We start from the raw sequence: 11,668 nt of genomic DNA on the forward strand, positions 1-11,668 counted from the left end.
TCCATGTACGTGGCTTGTGAGTGTAGAATATTGATTTTCTTATCTTCTAATAATCCTCCTAACACTAGTTTAGTAATGTTTGTAGGTATTAGTCAATTAAATATGCTATAAATTATATTACATTAAATTATCAATATGAATTTGTAAACTTATCAAGTATATGAAAAAATATATGTTATGATTTTAGATTCTAATTCTACTGCAAATAAATCGACATGAAATAAATATCACTCTATTAAAGAAATGGAAATATTAATCTAAGAAGATAAGTTCTTCTTATATTCAATCATTAAAATCCAATCTATGAAAAAAGATAAATTTATTCTATGAAAAAATATAAATATTATGTATAAAAGCATTGAAATTTAATCTAAGAAATCATATAACTCTATTCTAAGAGATCATGTAAAAATTATCTATGAAAGCATGCATTTTAATATACTAAATCATGTAAAATTATTATATGAAAGAATTCAAATTTACTATAAGAAGGAAGGTAAATTTAGCTTACGAAAGTGTTGAAATTTATATTCTATGAAAGCATTCAAACTAATTCTATAAAAGTTTTGTAAATTTTATATAGAATTGCATGAGAATGAGCATGAAATGAGATCTAATTTTAAATAATTAGTATGCAAATCTAAATTCTTGAATGCATGAATATAAATTATCTAACTCTAACTCTAATAATTTGTACTTACTGTGAAAATAAATCATAAAAAGTTAAATGGAAATGAATGAATTATGAGACAATAAGAAATTTATACTACGAAATAGCATCATGCATCCACAAGGGGGGCCTCTAGATAATCGCGTGAGCCTTAGAGAAACAAAAGAGTGTACTCCCTTAATGACTTCAATTACGCATGAATGCACAATGGAAGAAAATGATCAATTGTCTGAGCATATATTGAAGAAAATAGCTCATGTATTAATTCAAAACTCATGTATCTATGTGTCCTCTACTGTGCCTGGCTAGATACAAATACAGTTCTTTTGAAATAACATCATTTACAATTAAAATGCTACAAATTAGAGGAAAGATGATGACTAAGTGTTCTACTGCTAATTTTCAGATTAAATTCCTACGCCTCGCTTATGACTTAGTGAGTATATATTAACATGTAACCTATTAATGTGTTATTCTTAAACAATGATGGATTCCATGAAAATATCATGCTAACCTCATCTTTTTCATTCTAGCAATTGTGATATACTCTATTTTTGTGCTATGCCACATGATGAGTTGACTATGACTTTGACATTGCCATAGTGATAATTACGCCGTAAGGCGTTTCCCTTTGAAGTCAAGTCAAATTTCCTCTTGGGTTACGTGCACATTTCTGAGCCTTTAATTTAAGTGTTAGACGATGAAAATAATCTTACCCATCCACAACTGGTATACAATGCGACCCAGAAGATCAACGCTTGCCCTCGCTCGACGCTACGCTTGCCCTGTGCAGACATTTCCTAAACTTTTGACATGGTCCCAAGGGAAATGAGAGGAGTTTGTTCCCAAGTTTCAATCAATCTCAGAAGAGACTGTATAGAGCCACTAAGAGTCTGTAGAAACACAGACCTGTGTCAAAGCCATACTGAACTTTGTTTTCTCCTGTGTCAAAGCCATGCCCGCCTTTTGTAAAACTCTGAACCAGCTCATTGAGTTACGGGACAACTGAATGCTTCAAGGCTCATCTCGAGGAGGGCTTGTGGACCAAGGTCCCACAGGAGGAGCTTCATCCTCAATAGCAAAGCGAGGATATTGGTATTTTCAAAGCATTGAAGCAAAATTGAGGGTTTCTATGCTTCTGTTTTTTTTTTGGTTTTTTCCTCCTATTTCAAAATCAGGATTGGTTTTCATTTGAATTAATGAAATCTTCATAATTGTAGCTAGGTTAACACAACAATAGAGTTATGGTTCGTTTCTTTTGTATATGAATGGCGTTTGAGTAGTGACCATATTGAAAATGCAAGAAATTGTAGACGTGTTTATTATAATTTTTGGGCGATGGCGCTTCCAGCCTCACCGTTGCTGCCCTAAGCGCCTACGCTGTTTTGACGGACATGGCATCGGCTACAGTCTCTGCTTTCTAATGATACACACTAAGCACGTTAGAAATGTATATTGAAGGTGATTGGCACATATGCCAGTTGGAGTGGAGGTGGCCACTCAACAGTTAAAATGACATCTGCATTAGTCAAGCAAGAAGAATCCCTACTTATGATAACACAAGAGAGGTGGGATTGAATTTGATTGGGGTTGTTTCCTCTGTGACTAGTTTGGCAATGTAGCCCACTACCGTAGTGAGCATGTTTCATTCTATTGATTTCTTAATTCAAAGTGCAATATTAATCACTTGGAAGGTTCGGCCGATTCTGCCTTCACTATATGCTTGTAGATTTTAAATGCACAATTTATATTTCTATACCAGAAGTGCAACAAAACACTTTATTTTTGTTGATAAGAAGTAGAATAGCAATCGAGGATTGATTTATTTGCATCATTTTGTGGTTAGTTAGTTTGTTTGTTTATGAGGGTCTCCTCAGTTCATTGAGCATATGGGTCTAAAGCTATAAACGTTACTAGGAAATAAATTCAAATATTCAAAATGGTATTTTTCTCTTTTTTAACTGAGTATTGTGTTTTTCAAGTTTTAGATATGAAAAGGGCTCAGTTTTTATTGATGTGATGAATGGAAATTATCAATGATTGGTTCTAATTTTGAATCCTATGAGATCGGTTCATTTAGGTCGATTATGGTTTTGGGTTACTTGCTTGTATTTCCTGTTTTATTTTGTTCCATTGATCTCAGTGTTTTGGATTGATATGCAGTTTGTTCCCAAGTTTCAATCAATCTCAGAAGAGACTGTATAGAGCCACTAAGAGTCTGCAGAAACACAGACTTGTGTCAAAGCCATACTGAACTTTGTTTTCTCCTATGTCAAAGACATGCCCGCCTTTTGTAAAACTCTAAACCAGCTCATTGAGTTACGGGACAACTGAATGCTTCAAGGCTCATCTCGAGGAGGGCTTGTGGACCAAGGTCCCACAGGAGGAGCTTCATCCTCAATAGAAAAGTGAGGATATTGGTATTTTCAAAGCATTGAAGCAAAATTGAGGGTTTCTATGCTTCTGGTTTTTTTTTTGGTTTTTCCTCCTATTTCAAAATCAGGATTGGTTTTCGTTTGAATTAATGAAATCTTAATAATTGTAGCTAGGTTAACACAACAGTAGAGTTATGGTTCATTTATTTTGTATATGAATGGTGTTTGAGTAGTGACCATATTGAAAATGCAAGAAATTGTAGTCGTGTTTATTATAATTTTTGGGCGATGGCATTTCCAGCCTCACCATTGCCGCCCTAGGCGCCTCCGCTGTTTTGACGGACATGGCATCGGCTACAGTCTCTGCTTTGTTATGATACACACTAAGCATGTTAGAAATGTATATTGAAGGTGATTGGCACATATGCCAGTTGGAGTGGAGGTGGCCACTCAACAGTTAAAATGACATCTGCATTAGTCAAGCAAGAAGAATCCCTACTTATAATAACACAAGAGAGGTGGGATTGAATTTGATTGGGGTTGTTTCCTCTATGACCAGTTTGGCAATGTAGCCCACTGCCGTAGTGAGCGTGTTTCATTCTATTGATTTCTTAATTCAAAGTGCAATCTTAATCACTTGGAAGGTTCGGCCAGTTCTGCCTTCACTATATGCTTGCAGATTTTAAATGCACAATTTATATTTCTGTACCAGAAGTGCAACAGAACACTTTATTTTTGTTGATCAGAAGTAGAATAGCAATCGAGGATTGATTTATTTGCATCATTTTGTGGTTAGTTAGTTTGTTTGTTTCTGAGGGTCTCCTCAGTTCATTGAGGATATGGGTCTAAAGCTGGAAACATTACTAGGAAATAAATTCAAATATTCAAAATGGTATTTTTCTCTTTTTTAACTGAGTATTGTGTTTTTCAGGTTTTAGAGATGGAAAGGGCTCAGTTTTTATCGATGTGATGAATGGAAATTATCAGTGATTGGTTCTAATTTTGAATCCCATCAGATCGGTTCATTTAGGTCAATTACGGTGTTGGGTTACTTGCTTGTATTTCCTGTTTTATTTTGTTCCATTGATCTCGGTGTTTTGGATTGATATGCAGCAAGACCCTGTTGAAGATGACCATCTCTCGGACCAAAATACTGAAGAATAAGAAGGAACTGCAGTGTAGGAAATTCAGAAAAGATGTTTCTCAGCTCCTTCAAAATGACTAGGAAGAGAGTGCTCGATAAAGGGTGTGTTTTTGTTTTTAACTATGGATTTTTTCTCTCATAATTACAAAGAAAATGTGCAATTTACTGGCAGACTGCCATACCACAATGTTTACCATTTTTAATTACGTCGTAAGGCATTTCCCTTTGAAATCAACTTTCCTCTGGCCTTACCTGTCTTGCTATGATCCGTCTGATTTCATGTTAGACGATTAAAATATTTACAACCATTAGATTAAGTTCTTGTTATAACTGAAACTATCCCTATCTTACCTTCCTTGAAACCATATAAATAACGACTTCCGTAGGTTTTATGAAACACTGTTCTACGAATCCATGTCCGCTTTCTTGAATCTTTGAATCTCCTGGCCATTGTGCAGTTCAATCATCCAATTGTCCACGATCTTGCTTGAATCTCCTGGCCATTGTGCAGGTAAATTTCAAATAGCAAGGGCATAAATTTCAAAATGGACTGTGTAGTCTTGATTGTTTTTAGTTTTCAATGATTTTGGGTTTTAACTGCGAGGACTTCCGTGACGGAAAACTGGAAATTGCCAGGATTTCTATGACAAAAAACTAGAAATTGCAGAGGTTTCTCAGTTTATGCACGATCTTGGATGAAGTCTGTTGGACACTGTGCAGGTAAATTTCAAAATGGAGTGGGTAATCTCGAAACGACTATTTTTTAGTTCCCGCCTTCCATATACCACAATGCTTCTTTTTAAGAAACCCTAATGTCTAAAGTTGATCTTGCTTCCACCATTTGAAGGGGACTGTACTGCTAGTATGGCATGAATGCCCATGTGACCGTGTTGAGTAATTATTTCAAGGTACGAGACCTTGCATCAAGTTTATGGCCCCCATAAGCAAGATTCCTCTCTTCTCCTTCAATGAGCCTACCTGTGGCGACCAGATCTTGTGCCTCCGGCTATGGCTGTAGCTCAAACTCTCGTGTTTTTTCAACCCTCTGGTTTGGCTTTTGCCCAGATCTGGCTTGGTTTTGGATTCAGATTCCTCCAGCCGGTGCTACATGCATTGACCACAACATTTTTTTCCATTGTTGGTCTTCTTCTTGCAGCAGGTGCTGCATCCTCCCAACGGCAGTGCCCCATTTACCTTCGTGCATATGGTAAAAATATCACAGGAGTGGCATTAATGTCCATATTTAATAATTAGTTACAGGTATGATTACAGATTAGACCTTCCTTGTTTAGTTGATGGCCCCATCAACTGGATCTTTATCTTTACTTTCCACATGCTTAATCTGGGTCCTGTGGGTTTCAGATCTTGTCGCTTGGCTTTGGCTCTTGCTCAAACTTCTGCTCTAGCTATATTCAGACTCTCAGGCTTTAACTCTGACTTGGTTTTGGCTCTAGCTTCACGGGCTGAATCTGAGAAAGAGCCTCCTACATAGTTCTCTACATTTCTTTTAACAAACCCTTCGAGACATATATGACTCTTATTCACAGTTGATTATTTTGTCTTTTGGATATTTATATGACTTCTTCTTAGATAAAGTGCAAATCAAGCTAGCAAACCCTTCCAGACATATATGACTCTTATTCACAGCTGATTATTTTGTCTTTTGGATATTTATATGACTTCTTAGATAAAGTGCAAATCAAGCTAAACAAATGTTTAGATAGAGTGCAAATCAAACTAAACAAATGTTCAAATAATGTTGTTCTAAATTGTCCTTTTCAGCATTCAACTGAGATGCTTCTGGTGCCTCTACCTCATAATTTACAGACAGTCATACAAACACACATTTGGAGTGATTCCGAAGACCCCGCACCAGCAGCAATGTATCTCATGTTTTATATCAATGAAAATGGAGAGAAAGTCTACACGTTAAAGGTAAGTCTCATTCTTTAAGCCCTCTAGCTTCTGCTTTGAGAGAAAGTCTACACGTTAAAGTAGAATCCTTCGCTTCCATTCACAATAGTTATATGGCGTGAAAGGTGCAGGAGGTGGAAACTCCATTTTTTTTGGTATCACCAGTCTTTAGTACCTTAATCAAGACCTATAATGTTGAATATAGGTCTAGGATTTTCAATTTTTGTACCAAGTTGTCCTTTTGATTACTATCAATCTTGTTGCTTTAGTACTAAATCAGTCATTTTTCTATTAGGCCATAATGTTAGCACTCCTGTTATAAATGATTCTTCCAAATACCCTTCTGTTTCAACAAAACTGGTAGTAGCAGGCTTTAGTAAAAAAGATTCTTGGATAGAGCAATACACATCGCAGTATAAAACCTCTTCCTCGTCATGGCAACAATTTTTTTCTTAGCTCAAGCAGCCTTTCACTCAGCATACTTAAGTACATTAATCATGACACAACCAACAATTTTACTATAGTCAATGGCATCATTATGAGCTCAACATAGCCATGGCAAGTTAAACATTAGTTTATTAATGAACCCTTGAACAGCAACAAGCGAAAAATCACTAAAACAAAAGTCTAAAGAGCAATTTAGAATGGGGCTCGGGTTTTGTTTCAAAATATTCGATTTTATGCCATGACTTCAATAATGCCATAGAATTTAGAAATTACTCAGGATTTGCTTCAGGTATTCTAGGGCTTACAAACCCGAAGCCCAAAATTTCATCAGACTTGACACGCGCAAATTTATCCTGTTGTAGTCAATATTGGATGCCATCATATCATTTAAAACCTCTCATTGATCACCTGGAATGTGTTTCATAGATAGTGAACAAGAGTTTGACTTTATGTCAATTGTAGGTCTTTTCTCTAGATATCATAAGAGATCCTCAGACTTCCCTCAGAGGCAGGCCTAAACAAGCCCTCTGTAATCTACACATTTAGATCCTCAGATGAACCAGTAGCTTATGAAAAATTCCTTTAGCACATAGATTACAACATGTAGCAAGCATAAGATATAATCCATAAATGTTATATGTGTGTCCTCTGATATAATCCTTGAAGCTAAAGGCAATCAATGGTGAAACAATTTTCATCAACAGGGATGCAAAAGATTTCAAATCCTCTTAGACAATTTAACTTGTATCACCACTCTCCTAGTTTGGTACAGGCTCTGACCTGCTCATGGCCAAGATTTTGCACAATAGCTTATGTCATTATCATTCGTAAGCAGCTAGAGATTTATGGAATCCAAATTAAGAATTCAATGTCAACATCCTCCTCCCAAAGGATCCCTATTGGAAAAACAATTTAGAAGTTCATCAATAACAAAAGGATTTTAAGAATGCTTATAAGTATGTTGATGATATCCTTGGTCCAATTATTAAGAACTTCAGTAGCTATTTCACAGGCCTTCGCACCTCTTGGCCACTTCTGAGGCTGCTCGGCCTCTGTTCAATCAGTCCCGAGGCCTTCCTGAGGTCAATCCTGAGACCTATCGACCCTTTGTCATAGTCTTCTAAGGCGTTAGATAGAATTTTGGTCTCTCTTTGTCCTGGTCAAAAGCATTGTTGACAGAACTTGGACTAGAACTTTAATAAGGTTGCTTTTTTACCATCCCTCTGATACCATGTTGATGTGTTGATGTTTCCATATTCTAATATGATAATTGCTTCCAATGATCTCTTAAACAAGTTCTTAATCATAATGCAATAATGACAGTAGGATCATAAAGAGACAACCAAGCACTTAGCGTACAGAAAGGCACAAAATTTTCACTAGGAAGCCCAAACTTGAAAAAAAACCCAACAATCTTTTCTAGGAGAAATTCTTCAGTTCAATGAAGGTACATTTTAATATTCACAAGTCAACCTAGGTCAACTTAGACAATAATTATGGATCTGAACAAAATAGACCTCAGAACTCAATGTAGGCAGTAAACCTGGTTTCGGTTCCTTCTGTTTATAGACTGAGGTTCTTGGCCTCCTCTAGGGCTTCGACCCTCCATGGAAAAGAAAGGTCTCGGATATTCTAGGGATTCTGCCCTTCAACAAAGATAAAATATCTTTACAGAGATAAGCTCCTTCTTGAACTTCGCTCCATCCACAGAAAAAAGATTTCTGTCTTTCTTCCACAGAAACAAGGTCTCCATATCTAAGTCCATTCAACCTCTTACAAGCAGAAACCCGTCGCTCTTAAACTCTGCTACCTAGATTGCCTTTTTTAATGCTTTTCTGATCAAGCTTGAAACCTGGATACTAGATAGTCATGTATGTTGCTTGGCATAAATTACACAGAGATTGATATGTAAATGACCTTTGGTTGAAGGCATGCTGTCTTATGTGTGGAGTTTGCTTCCACACTGTTGCTAGGAAGTAGATATGAAGGGATACGAATGAGTTCTTTTATATTATATATTCAATGCAATGTAGCATAAACTAACTTACATGTTGGGTCGCACATTAATTTAATGTGTTTTTTTCTTGCAGAAGGATTCCCCCTAGGGTCTCCAACATAGTCAGCCCACCCTGGTATGTCTCCTTTATTTTTATGATAATACTACTTTATTTGATGTCATGTCATTAATATGTGAGGATAGCATTGCTGCATTTATGTTTTTAAAATCTTTTATCTCATGAGGTTCCTTGTGTTACAACATGGTTTTCTCTAGATGATAAATGCTCAAAGCATCGCACTTTGCTGAAGAAGCGCTTTGGCTTACTGCCAACGCAGCAGCCCCCACCCACCTATTGAAAATTGAATATTCAGAGTTTTTATGTCTCTGCTAGACAAAGGAAGGGTGGTTATAGGTTACAGGGTTAACATTAATTATTCATTTTGTTTACTTTGTAGACTTTTCCCTGCCTTTTTGGATGCAACTTCATGCTACTTTGTGTTTAAGATGTATTTTGATGCTTTTTTACTTCGCACAAGTTGTAGATGTTGAATTGGGGTTTAAATTTAAATATATTGTTTAAGAGGTTATGATTAGATAGAGAATTAATTATTATTATTGGCTTATATATGATACTTTTGCACATTTATTTGTAGGCTAAACATTTGTGATTTTTCAGAGAAAAAAAACCTCCTAACTTCCATTAATCAAAATAAAAGTAAATACATTTGCAGTAGTGACAGATCTTATGTCCATGTAACTCTATGTTCTAGATAAGTCTCAGTAGAAACTGAGAAGATATTATAATTTTGGATCTTAATCACTATGTATCTACTAGCGTCTCTAAAGGTCTATCACATCATTACAGATTTCTTACCTCTCTAATTTTCCTTCTCAGTGACATTGTTATATTATTTCCCATACATTCTTCAAAAAGAATAGAAAATAAACAGAAAACTTGAAAAGACATATGAGGATCGTTCTCAGTGAACAGTCAGTGATGTCCTTTATAATTAAAACTCCATGTGTTGATGAGGATGCCATTGTCAAAATTGGTGAAGAAGATCTTTCCCGGTGCTTGGAAACAACTCTTCTTAGAGAGAAAATCAGCCTCTTGGTTCTGTTCTCTGAATATGTGACTGAAAGTCACTTTCTAGAAGGATCCCATGAAAGATCTAATGCATAGAATCCAAAAGATAAGGGAAGGTTGCCCCAAAAGTGGATCTCTGTACCCAATCTAGAATCACTTTGGGGTTCCCAAAACTGATAAATCCTCTATAGCTAGCCATTTAGCAAATAGGAGTGACCCCCAAAGAGCTAATCACGATGCTCTTTTATTAGTCCATGTACCACTATTCCAACAAAATTGAAAGTAGTTGTCAGGCTTTTATACAAGAAAAACCGCCCTGCCACAGATCCTGTTAGTAGAAGCTCCTTAAAAAAATCATCTGGATTTTGTGACCAAATCTCTTTATATTGGATTTGTCTAAGTTAACCTTCTCTTTTGTCAGCCCTATTTCCATAAAATATGTAGAGATCTTTAAATAGACGCCTCTTGTATTTGGGGCAATCTCTTTCAAATATCTTCTCATTCCTACTTTTCCATATGCCCACAAAATATTGAAGGGTAATGTTCGAATGTCTTGTTCTCCTCAACCCACAGAGGAATGCACCTGTCTATGGAGCTTGAATGCTATGCTGATTGTAAGTTAAGAGTGTAATACTCCTCTCCAAATCGAGACTGCAAATGGGCATGTCAGAAAGAGATGATCCACGTTTTCTACATTTTTTTCATAAAACACCTGTTAGGACCTTGGAAGCCTCTTTTGAGGAGATTATACTTACATGCACTCCTGTTATAAATGATTCTTCCAAATACCCTTCCCATTTCAACAAAACTGGCAGTAGCAAACTTAAGTAAAAAAGATTCTTGGATAGAGCAATACACATCGCAGTATAAAACCTCTTCCTGGTCATCATGGCAACAATTGTCATCTTAGCTCAGGCAGCCTTTCACTCAGCATACTTAAGTACATTAATAATGACACAGCCAACAATCTTACTATAGTCAATGACATCATTATGATCTCAACATAGCCATGGCAAGTTAAACATTAGTTTATTAATGAACCCTTGAACAACAACAAGCACAAACTCGCTACAACAAAAGTGTAAAGATCAACTTAGAATGGGGCTCAGGTTTTGTTTCAAAATATTCGATTTTATGCCATGTCTTCAATAATGCCACAGAATTTAGAATTAACTCGAGACTTGCTTCAGGTCTTCTAGGGCTTACAAACCCGAAGCCCAAAATTTCATCAGACTTGACATGTGCAAATTCATCCTGTTGTAGTCAATATTGGATGCCATCATATCATTTCAAACCTCTCATTGATCCCCTGGAATTTGTTGCATAGATAGTGAACAAGAGTTTACTTTGTGTCAATTGTAGGTCTTTTCTCCAAATATCATAAGAGATCCTCAAACTTCCCTGAGAGGCAGGCCTAAACAAGTCCTCTATAATCTACACATTTAGATCCTCAGATGAACCATTAGCTTATGAAAAATTCCTTCAATACATAGATTACAACATGCAGCAAGTAGAAGATATAATCCACAAATGTTATCTGTGTGTCCTCTAATATAATCCTTGAAGCTAAAGGCAATCAATGGTGAAACAATTTTCATCAACAGGGATGCAAAAGATTTCAAATCCTCTTAGACAATTTAACTTGTATCACCACTCTCCTAGTTTGGTACAGACTCTGACCTGCTCATGGCCAAGATTTTGCACAATAGCTTATGTCATTATCATTCGTAAGCAGCTAGAGATTTATGGAATCCAAATTAAGAATTCAATGTCAACATCCTCCTCCCAAAGGATCCCTATTGGAAAAACAATTTAGAAGTTCATCAGTAACAAAAGGATTTTAAGAATGCTTATAATTATGTTGATGATATCCTTGGTCCAATTATTAAGAACTTCACTAGCTATTTCACAGGCCTTCGCACCTCTTGGCCACTTCTGAGGCTGCTCGGCCTCTGTTCAATCAGTCCTGAGGCCTTCCTGAGGTCAATCCTGAGACCTATTGGCCCTTTGTCACAGTCTTCTAAGGCCTTAG

At 36.3% G+C, this 11,668-nt stretch overlaps 1 long non-coding RNA gene across 5 annotated transcripts; it reads left to right on the forward strand.

Moving 5' to 3' along the window:
• Positions 1-1,336: 1,336 nt before the first annotated feature.
• LOC149220476 (uncharacterized) lies at positions 1,337-9,151 on the forward strand. Of its 5 annotated transcripts, none has more exons than XR_016249288.1 (5): positions 1,337-1,765; positions 1,984-4,291; positions 5,972-6,124; positions 8,641-8,682; positions 8,823-9,151. It is a non-coding gene; the product is annotated as an uncharacterized LOC149220476 (long non-coding RNA). The 5 variants fall into 5 exon arrangements; XR_016249289.1 differs by having other exon boundaries at positions 1,338-1,765; positions 2,022-4,291; XR_016249286.1 differs by having other exon boundaries at positions 1,341-3,078; positions 3,457-4,291.
• The last annotated feature ends 2,517 nt before the right edge of the window (positions 9,152-11,668 follow it).

The sequence above is a fragment of the Pinus tabuliformis genome, chromosome Q (assembly GCF_031772625.1).
Source record: "Pinus tabuliformis cultivar Carrire ecotype Pingquan chromosome Q, CPIR1, whole genome shotgun sequence".
Lineage (NCBI taxonomy): Eukaryota > Viridiplantae > Streptophyta > Pinopsida > Pinales > Pinaceae > Pinus > Pinus tabuliformis.